The sequence below is a fragment of the Chenopodium quinoa genome, unplaced genomic scaffold (genome assembly GCF_001683475.1).
Source record: "Chenopodium quinoa cultivar QQ74 unplaced genomic scaffold, ASM168347v1, whole genome shotgun sequence".
In the NCBI taxonomy this organism is placed as follows: Eukaryota; Viridiplantae; Streptophyta; class Magnoliopsida; order Caryophyllales; family Amaranthaceae; genus Chenopodium; species Chenopodium quinoa.
Genome location: NW_018743946.1, coordinates 2,324,954 through 2,334,714, shown reverse-complemented (window position 1 = coordinate 2,334,714; position 9,761 = coordinate 2,324,954). Strand labels below are relative to the sequence as shown.

General features: G+C 34.9%; 1 long non-coding RNA gene across 1 annotated transcript; it reads right to left on the bottom strand.

Moving 5' to 3' along the window:
- Positions 1 to 3,584: 3,584 nt before the first annotated feature.
- LOC110689072 lies at positions 3,585 to 4,149 on the bottom strand. Its single transcript, XR_002504799.1, has 2 exons — positions 3,905 to 4,149; positions 3,585 to 3,746 (listed from the first exon to the last, which is right to left on the bottom strand). It is a non-coding gene; the product is annotated as an uncharacterized LOC110689072 (long non-coding RNA).
- Between the last annotated feature and the right edge of the window lie 5,612 nt (positions 4,150 to 9,761).

Sequence of the window (9,761 nt, the reverse complement as noted above, 5' to 3'; positions counted from 1 at the left end):
TTTTAAGCACTCTCGGGATTAAATACTAAACCCGACCAATAGTGGCGGTGAAAGGTTGTTCATCATCGGGTTTGGTTTTGGGGAGAAATTTTTAGGTGTCTACAATAGTACACACTAACATGCTTTTATCCTATCATCACACAACTTACCTTGTTGCACCTGTTTTACAAACATACAGCATACAACACAACTTATAAATAAATAATTACTTATTTAATTTGATTATGCATCGAACGGGTTTCCCACCAAACCTCTACCTTGGGGTAAACTACCTCATAACTCACCCCATATGTTCATACTCGAGGTATACTAAAAATAAAAAGAAAAATACATCGTCATGTACTTCCAATAGAAGGTATGGTTATATATATAAAACCTCATAACTCACCCCATATGTTCATACTCGAGGTATTACACTTTACGTTGTTTACATATTTTAAACTAGGTAATGACTTTTAATTCACAACACAATCAATCGACATAATATCATTCAAGTAATTAAACATTCCAATCTAACTCTTGGATAATTAGTGACCACATTTAATTTAATGTTGAACCCTTTTAAAACTACCTCATGTAGAAACACCTTAATTAAGCGCAGTGCTTTGAACACCTTAAGTGCACTTAGGTACCGCAATACATTTTGTTCCTGTGTACTTAGACACTTAATAGCTCAATTCCCATGTTTATAGCATCAATAAAAATTATGTGAACCATAATAAAATTTCCTTTACATAACCCAAACTAAATTAAACATTTAGTTTGATTAAATATGCCTTTATTCATTTTAATAATATAAGTGTGTTTCATATTCAACATGCCATCATAGTTAGTTTCAATCAATAATTCACCTCAAATAATTCATACTCCACAAATCAATCACCAACAACAATCCAACCGATAATTCCAACCAATATATACCTGTCATGATACTAACTTGAAATTGATTAAACAAATTCTAGCATGCTTCTACATACTTAAATAATTACCGAATACGCGAACATACCTCAAATAGATCTCAAAATCTTTAATGTAAAAAGATAAATTTTTTTTTGTTTTTTTAATAATTTAAATTCTAATCACTATTCGTAGATTTTTACTTAATCTCTCAAATCTCATTCGTTAACTTTACTTATACGGTGATTGATATTTAAATCCTAAAATAAAATATATATGAATTCCCTTTTTTCATTGGTCGAAATAATGTTGTGCGTGTCGAATGCTTTTACAAAATGCTTTCTTTATATGTACTGCATTTTTTTAAGTATATTAGGTTGTGTTCGTTGGAAAAAGATTACATAGACGATTGATGTGCAATTAACCCGAGTATTAATGTTTTTATATCAATTTCATTCTTTTTTTAACAAGTTGGTATCAATTATATAAGTTCGTGTCTATATTTGTAACCTGCTCTAAAATTCATTTCAATGTTTGTTATTTTGCTTTCTTTCAACCTCTTCCCTAACCGACTTTGTCATCACAAACACTAACAATGGGATGATAACAACCAGAAGATCGAATACACTTATCATCCCACAACTTTAATGTTTGGGGTAAGCAAAATTCTCCAATTTCTTGCACTCTCGGTTAGTCATGGACGGATCATTGAAGAGACTCAATGGGGCTTGGCCCTTGATAAATTTTGGAGAAAAAATAAATATAGTAATATGAAAAGACATAACTAAACTAACATATTACGAAGTAGTTTTCTATTTACATAGGAAAGCCAAATAATTAGGACTACAACAACTATCTAATTAATTTCCAACAAATTAGTGACGACACACTACCCACAAAAACTCCTCGATCTTTCTCTTTTAATTCCCCCATCAAACCATCAATTTAATAAAAATGAAGTAATGCACTTTTTTCAAGGGAGCGCAATTGAAAACATCAATTAAAACTGCAAACAAAAATCAGTAATATTTCGTTAAATTTTTATTTGAATCTTGCAAACAAACGCCCCAGGACATTAGATAAACAATTTAAAATATTTACTAAAGTAGTACAGAGTATTAATTTAGGGATTCATACCAAAATCGTGCGTTAATTAGTGCGATTAATGTTCATTTTTATTCAATATTTCTACTTTCATTTATTTATCCAATGCCTCCGAGACGTTCGTTAGCTTTTACCTTTTTATTTTACTATAACATTAATGTTAAGTTTTTGTATTTCCGTATTATTGAATTTGTAAATGACTTTCATATGCTTATTTAATTATAGTCTTGTTTAAGTTGTAAAATTATGTAACTCCATATAAATTATTGATCCCGAAAAACTTTCAAAATCCGCCACTGTCATTAGTAGAGAACTTGCAACGTGTAAGGTTTCTTATGATAGAGTCATTTAAAAACATGACTCTTTTAGTTGTCTTCCCAGAAGCCTAGGAAGTAGTTATGCTTTGTGTGTCCTTAGGAGTGAAGTGGTGTCAAGGGTTCTTGTTTCTTCATTAGAGCGCATTCGCCTTTCGGTTGGTTCTACTCTTAGCAGCTTCCACTTCAAATTTGCTTTTGTGTTCTGGCAAGTTCCTGTTCTCCTCACTGCATTCAAACTACAATCTCTATTTCGAGTTATTTGGTTAGCTGGCCCATATCTGACCCAGGGCAGCTGGGCGCCTGTCAGGGCCCACGGCCAAAAAGGCCCCAATTTGTTCAGCTCTTAAGTCTGGTTTATTAGTTATATAAATTAATTGTGCAAATATGATGGTAGTACTTTGTGTGGCCTAGTGGCTTGATGGCTTAGATATAGTTCCTTTATTTCTCATAAGGCCGTGAGTTCAAAACCTAAAGCTTTATTTTTGCTTATTAAATGAGGTCTTCTTATTTGATCATTATTATCTTCATCATGACACATTATTTATTTTATTTATTTAGTTTTTTTGAATAAATCAGGACACACTATTTTTTTTCTTTATATCTTTAAAAAAAATTATAATTCCCTCAAACACCCAATGAAATTAGATATAAAATACAACATACTCTATAAGTTATTATTCATACGTTAACTTTTAGAACAATATTTATCAATTAGCCCACTGTTTTATGTATAATTGCAACCCATTTTTTTCTTTTTTTTTTTGACAAAGAGACCCAAAATTTTGTTAAAAAAGCAAAAATGCTAAGCTTTAAAATTATGCAAACAAGAGATCAATTTCATTTGTTGCAAAAGTTTTTAAATTATACAAACGCTCTATAGACTATTAATTCAAAGTAATAAAAAGAATTTCTCCCAATATTAAAAATTTATGTACATTTTATTTATATGGAGTATAATTTCATTCAATTCTATTGCAACACTTTAACTGAAAATATGATATTTTGAAGAAAGTGGTGCAATTATTAGAATACTGGTGAAGTATACATATAGGGCCCCAATTAGGGATGGCAATGGGTCGGATATGGACAGGATCTGAATAGATCCATATCCAGATCCATGTTTGCACCCTAGATCCATATCCGATCCGGATCCGTCGGGTATGGAAAAGGAGGATCCATATCCATATCCGTTGGATCCTACGGATACGGGTCCAAAACGGATCTTGTACATTGTACCTATTTTTTAAGCAAAAAATTTAGTATTCATTTAAAACAATGGTTCAACTTTCAAACTTCATTAATACAAGACAACTTATACAAATCTCAATAATCCATTAATACAATACAAACAAGTACAACAATTTGTGAAATAAGATGAGCATCCAGAATCCATCTCTCAAGAAGCCTTTAGGCCAACTACCAAGAGGGCTGGAAAATGGAAAAAACGACAGTGAGCAACAACCATATAAATCTACTCATTTGGATAATATCCTAACAAATAAATTATAAAACATTACCATGACAAAAATAGCTTTAATAAAACCAAACATAAAGTATAGAATTTAAGGATTAATTAAACTACATACCACAAATCAATGCACTGTAAGTTACTTGCGGACTTGCGGTCGTCGGAGAGGATGGGTTGGAGTGTTAGACTCACGGTTGCCGGAGAGGGCTGTTGGAGTCACTTGCAGAGTTGCTGCGGTGGATTCGTGGAGTAATTTGGGAGAGACAAAGAGAGAGGAGAGGGAGTTAGATAGGTCAGAGGTGTGTGAGATTTTAGGGTTTGGGGGTTTGATAGAGTTAAGAGTCAGAAAGAGATCAACTCATGTGGGGTGTGGGCTGGGCTTGTATTTTAAAATAATTTTAGCTTTAAAAAAATGGGTAAACGAATCCGAATACAGGTATTTAAGTCAGACCCGTATCCAAATCCGTTTTTTTAGGATAGGATCCGTATCTGACCCGGATCCATCGGGTCCAATTTTACAAGATCCATATCCGTGAAAACGGATATGGATCCACGGATCTGGGTCGAATACAGATCCATTGCCATCCCTAGCCCCAACATATTATTTCTCTCCAGGGCCTCCGAAATCTCAAAAAACGGCCCTGTTGGTTAGTTTGGCAATGCTCAATCCACATTACAGATCAAGTAAATTTTTCTTGGTGTTCTTGGCACCAAATTCAATAGTGTTATAGCAATGACGGGCATCACATGTGGTTATGCTATGGTGGTCATCATGGTGTTATATTATGGTTTATAAGGATTCCCATTCCTGTTTACGTGTTTAGTTTGATATGTTGGGTTGTAATTTTCTTAATTTATGTACTCTTCATAGGTTCTGTTTTTCTTTAATGAACTCTTTGTAAAAAAAAAAGCTATCACCAAATATCACTGAACACTTTAATAATTCACCAAATGTCATCAAGGTTTTCAAAATTCACCACATGCCACCGAGTTTTTCAAAAAATTCATCGAGTATCATTAATGATGAACGACCGTTAACTTCGTTAGTCATTAAGGTTTAATTATGACACATGTCATTATACGACAGGTTTATTTCAATCATTTATTTTAATTAATAGATTTTCGTGACAAAAATTGTTCGTGACAAAAATCGACATGCAAACTCGGATATTTCTCGACACACAAAATAGGGCATTTACGTTATTTTTTTGTCATTACGAGCTTAATTTGAATTCTTTAAGGAACAAAATGACCGTAAAACTTTACCTGGACAATTTTCGTCACGAAAATCTAGAAAAAATGTTACTTTTTTTAATTAAAGTGAATGATTGGAATGAACCAATCATCTCATGACATGTGTCATGATTAAACCCTAATGACTAACGGAGTTAACTGCCGTTAGTTAGTAATGACACTTGGAGAGTTTTTTAATAATTCGGTGGTATTTGGTGAATTTTGAAAACTTTGATGGCATTTGGTGAATTATTAAAGTGGTTATTGACATTTGGTGAAATAGCCGGAAAAAAATGTATTCCCTGACTTTTATTCAAAAAATAAAAATAAAAAAACCTTTTCCTTGACTTCCTCACTTTCCTAACTAGAGTTCCTTGGTTTCCCCTATTTTTTCTCTCCTCCATTGAAGCAGCTTGTGAGCTTTCTCTCCTGGATTTTTCATTGAAGCAGCGTGTAAGCTTCCTTTCCTCCATTGAAGTTGCTTGTGAGCTTTCTCATCGGCTTCTAAGTTTCGCCTTTCCTAATTTCATCCATTTATTATTTTCAATTTATTAAATTTATTATTGAATTTAATTATTGGATTAAACTGATTAACTGAATTATTATGATTTATTGAATTTATTATTCAAGTGCCTTTTTTGTTGGGATTAATGTATATCCTTTGATTAAACACAAACATGTAGTTAGGCCATGTGTTGTGAATGTCTATTTGCAGTGTAATTCTGGGGATTAATATATCCTCTGAGTACATGCCTGTCTTTTCTTCTTTTAATTAATCATCAACATAGTCGATTTTGACAATTTGGAGGCCCGGGGCGAAATTGAAAGGAATGGTGTCCTTCGAACAAGAGTAATTCTGATAGTGGGTTCAGAATTATTAGAAAGCTAATATATTCAGTAAGGTCAAGTGATCGGAATGCCTAGGTGGAGGCCGCTTCCGATCAGTAATATTAATGTATAATTAATATTATAGCTTAATCTTGACTGAACCCTTCGGGTCACACCCAAGCAATTAACAAACCAACTCGAAGAAATAATTCGGAAGAAATTAATGAGTTGCCTGAGTATTAAATATTTAGACATCGGAAATTCGAGCTAAGAGCGTCAAAACCGAGCGTCGGAAGTCGAGTAAAAATAGTAAATGGCGACGCGAGACGCGCAAAATAATAATAAATCAACAATATTCCCAAAATACCCCTAGCATCGGAATGCCCCGAGCATCCGAATGCTAGGGGGATAATATGCTAGCACAGGTGAATAGCATGCGCACCATGCCGAGCCAAGGGTGGCTGGCTGGTGCGTGCTAGCGCACCGTGCATAGCAGCAGCTAGCAGCCGCAACCACACCAAGGCAGCAGCTGCTAGCAGCCCGCACATGGTGTGCGCGACATGCTAGCAGCAGCCCGCACTTGGAGTGCATGGCTTGCTAGCCACAACAGCAGCTCGCAACTCCAAGTGCGAGGCTGGGCTTCGGTTGGGCTACGGCTGGGCCTAAGGCACATGTAGTAGGGCCGAAACTCATGGGAAGCAAATGGGAAGCAAGTGGGTGAGGGACATGTGGCACAAGGAGAGTATGGAGTGGGGAGAAAGTATGGTCCCCTACTCTCCAAGTGGTCCTCACTTCCCTTTACATGTAATAGTGACACTTGTAGATTTATTATTAGTTTGATTATTTATTTTAATTTAGCTTTAAAATAAATTGTGGAATTTCATGCTCCCACATTGATAGGATAGAAATTCCCACTCTCCCTCTTGCCTATAAATACCCATCTTGGGTTTTTGGGAAGAGTGCTTGAGTAGGAGTTCAATAGAGCATTGCATTAGCAAAAACTCTTAACCTCACATAATACTCGGGTTTTGGTCGGACCTCGCTAACCTCGAGGTAACGGACCTAAAAGTTGGTAGTTGTTTTTGTGGGTGTTTCTCCGTCGGAGGCTTTCGTATTTTCAGGGCTAAGCTTCTCAAGTAAGAGCCCAATTTGTGGGGCGAAGCACGGGCCAAAGGTAAATTTCTTATTTTACCCTTTTAAGTTTATTTATGCATTAGTGATATTATTTATTGCAAGCGTGATCCTTGGCTCGGGTTTTTTCCGCAGTGAGTGCAAACCCTAACCAAAAATGATTATTAAAAAATTATTTATTTTTGTAATTATTAAATAGTTATGTAATTTGTTAATTCGTAAATAATTTTATATAATTTGTTGAATATTTTCTCTATTTATTTAATTCCATTATTTGGACATTTTTACTATTCACTCTTTTCTTTTAACCTTGTTTTGTGATTTATATTATAATTAAATATTATATTATTATAATTTAATTAAATAAATAATTAGTAATAATCGATGAATAATGACTAATCAATAATCCATAAGTATATATTTCAATGACTAGATATTTAATGATACTGCATACTAAAAAAATTCGTTCTTGGTTTGATAATGCACCATTTTGTTTTTTTTTTGCTTTTTTTGTCATTTTCATATGGAAAATATTAGTGTAAAATAGAAAAGCATAAGTATTAAAAAATACATATGATAAGTAGAAGGAAAGTCTAACATACACTAGTAGAAAATACTTGATGGGAAGCCCCAAATGGCAAGCGGTTTTAAAAATCTGCTTGCCATTTACCAATTTTTTTTTTTTAAAACTCTAATATTGAATGGCAAGCGGTCGCCAAAACTGCTTGCCAATATATAAATGACAAGCGGTTTGGGGTTGAACTGCTTGCCATTAGATATATTGGCAAGCGGTTCAACCCCAAACCGCTTGTCATTTAAAAAAACCCCTAAAACCGTACCTGCCCACCCCTCCCTTTATTTCTCTCTCTCCTCTTTCTTTACTCGACTCTCTCTATCTCCTCTTTCATTTTTGGTGCTCTCTCTCTCCTTTTTCTTTCTCACGTTTTCTCTCTCTCTCCTCTTCTCTTTCCTTCGATCCTTTCTTCTTTCACTTTCTTTTTTTCTTTGTTCTTTCTCATCTCCACAAATTCGAACCAAAACCAAAAAATTTCGAGCAAATTCAACCAAAACCCCAAGTTTTCGAGCAGATTGAGGACAATTTTGGGCAAATTACAAGTACAATTTCAAGCAAATTCGTGCATGCGTTTGGGTGTTCAAGTTTTTTAGGTCAAATTCGACCATGAAAACTCTAGATCTAGAGTTTTTATGGTCGAATTTGACCTTTAAAACCATAATTTCAAGCCCAAATTGGCGTTTTCATGGCGGGGATCTAGTTTGGGTGGAGGTCGTGGTGGGCTAGATGGGTTTTTTTTAAAGGTGGGTCAAGTTTTTTTTTGTTTTTTTTTAATTTTGATTTTATATTTATTTTTGGTGGGGGTACAGTCTTGGTGGGTGGGGGGTCGTGGTTTGGGTGGGGGTCTGGTCGTGGTTTGGTTGGGGGTCTGGTCGTATGGGTGGGGGTTGTGGTTTGGGTTAGGGTCGTGGGTGGGGGTCGTGGTTTCGGTGAGGGTTCTGGTGGGTTTCGGTGAGGGTTTTGGTGGATGGGGGTTAGTTGGTGGTTCTGGTGGGTGAGGGGTGGTGGGGGGTCGTGGTGGGGTTATGGGTTTCGGTGAGGGTTTGGTGGGTGGGGGTCAGTTGGGGGGTTCTGGTGGTGGTGGTTGCTCGTGGGGGTCGTGGTCCTGGATGGTGGTGTTGCTGGTCGTGGCTGGAACATGAGTTTTTTATTTTTTTTATTTGTATTAGTTGTATTAATTTTATTAGTTGTATTAATTTTTTTTATGTAAATGTAATGTTACAACAAATAATTAATAAAAATATTAATGTTTTTACATATGTTTGGTTTATATATCAATTTATGTGAAAAAAACCAAATTTTTTTTATACCCATAATGGGCAACGGTTTGGCGCCAAAACCGCTGCCCTTTCTCTAGTAATGGCAAGCGGTTCTGTACCGCTTGCCATTTAAATCGCTAATGGCAAGCCCCCTAAGCCCATGCGGTTCAAAAGCGCTTGCTATTAGGGGGTTTGAACCGCTTGCCATTACGTTTATTCTACTAGTGATAATACAGTAAAATAATGAAAAAAATAACCACAATAAGTCAAACTTTAGGTGATCTTCCAATATTAATTAAAAAAGTATTGATGTCTATATTCCATAAAATATTTAAAGTATTATATTTTATTTGTGATCAGTCAAACAAGTTATCATTTGACTTATACTATAATTGATAGAATATGAAACACTTCATATTCTGTAATTATTATTTGTGTAATTATGTAGAGAGACTCTTGATTATTCTTGTACATTTGCTATTTATATTGAAGCAATGGGAATGCATCTCTCAAGGAGATTTACACAATCTAACATGGTATCGGAGCCAGCGTGACACAAAGGTCACGAGTTCGAATCTCATCCGCCCCTCCTTCAAAGTGGAATTGATTCGCACAAGGTATGGTTGGGCTTGTGTTGCATCCACATTTCAAGCCCAAAGGGCCTTTCATGTGAGGAGGAGTGATTATAGAGTATAAAACATATTCCTGGGCCTTAACCATAAGCTTAAACTTTTGGTTGAGATGGTCCACTAACATGTACACAATCTTACAATAATGAACTCTAATTTAAATAAGAATTGTCTTAATTAAAAAATAAAATATAGCTTAACATTAACTTATACAAAAAATTAATTTTAATTTTAATTATAATAAATAATTTTTTAAAAGACTAGAGTGTCGGGTTTGGTGTGGAGGGTTGGGTGGTCATAGGTTCGTGCCGACTAGGGTGG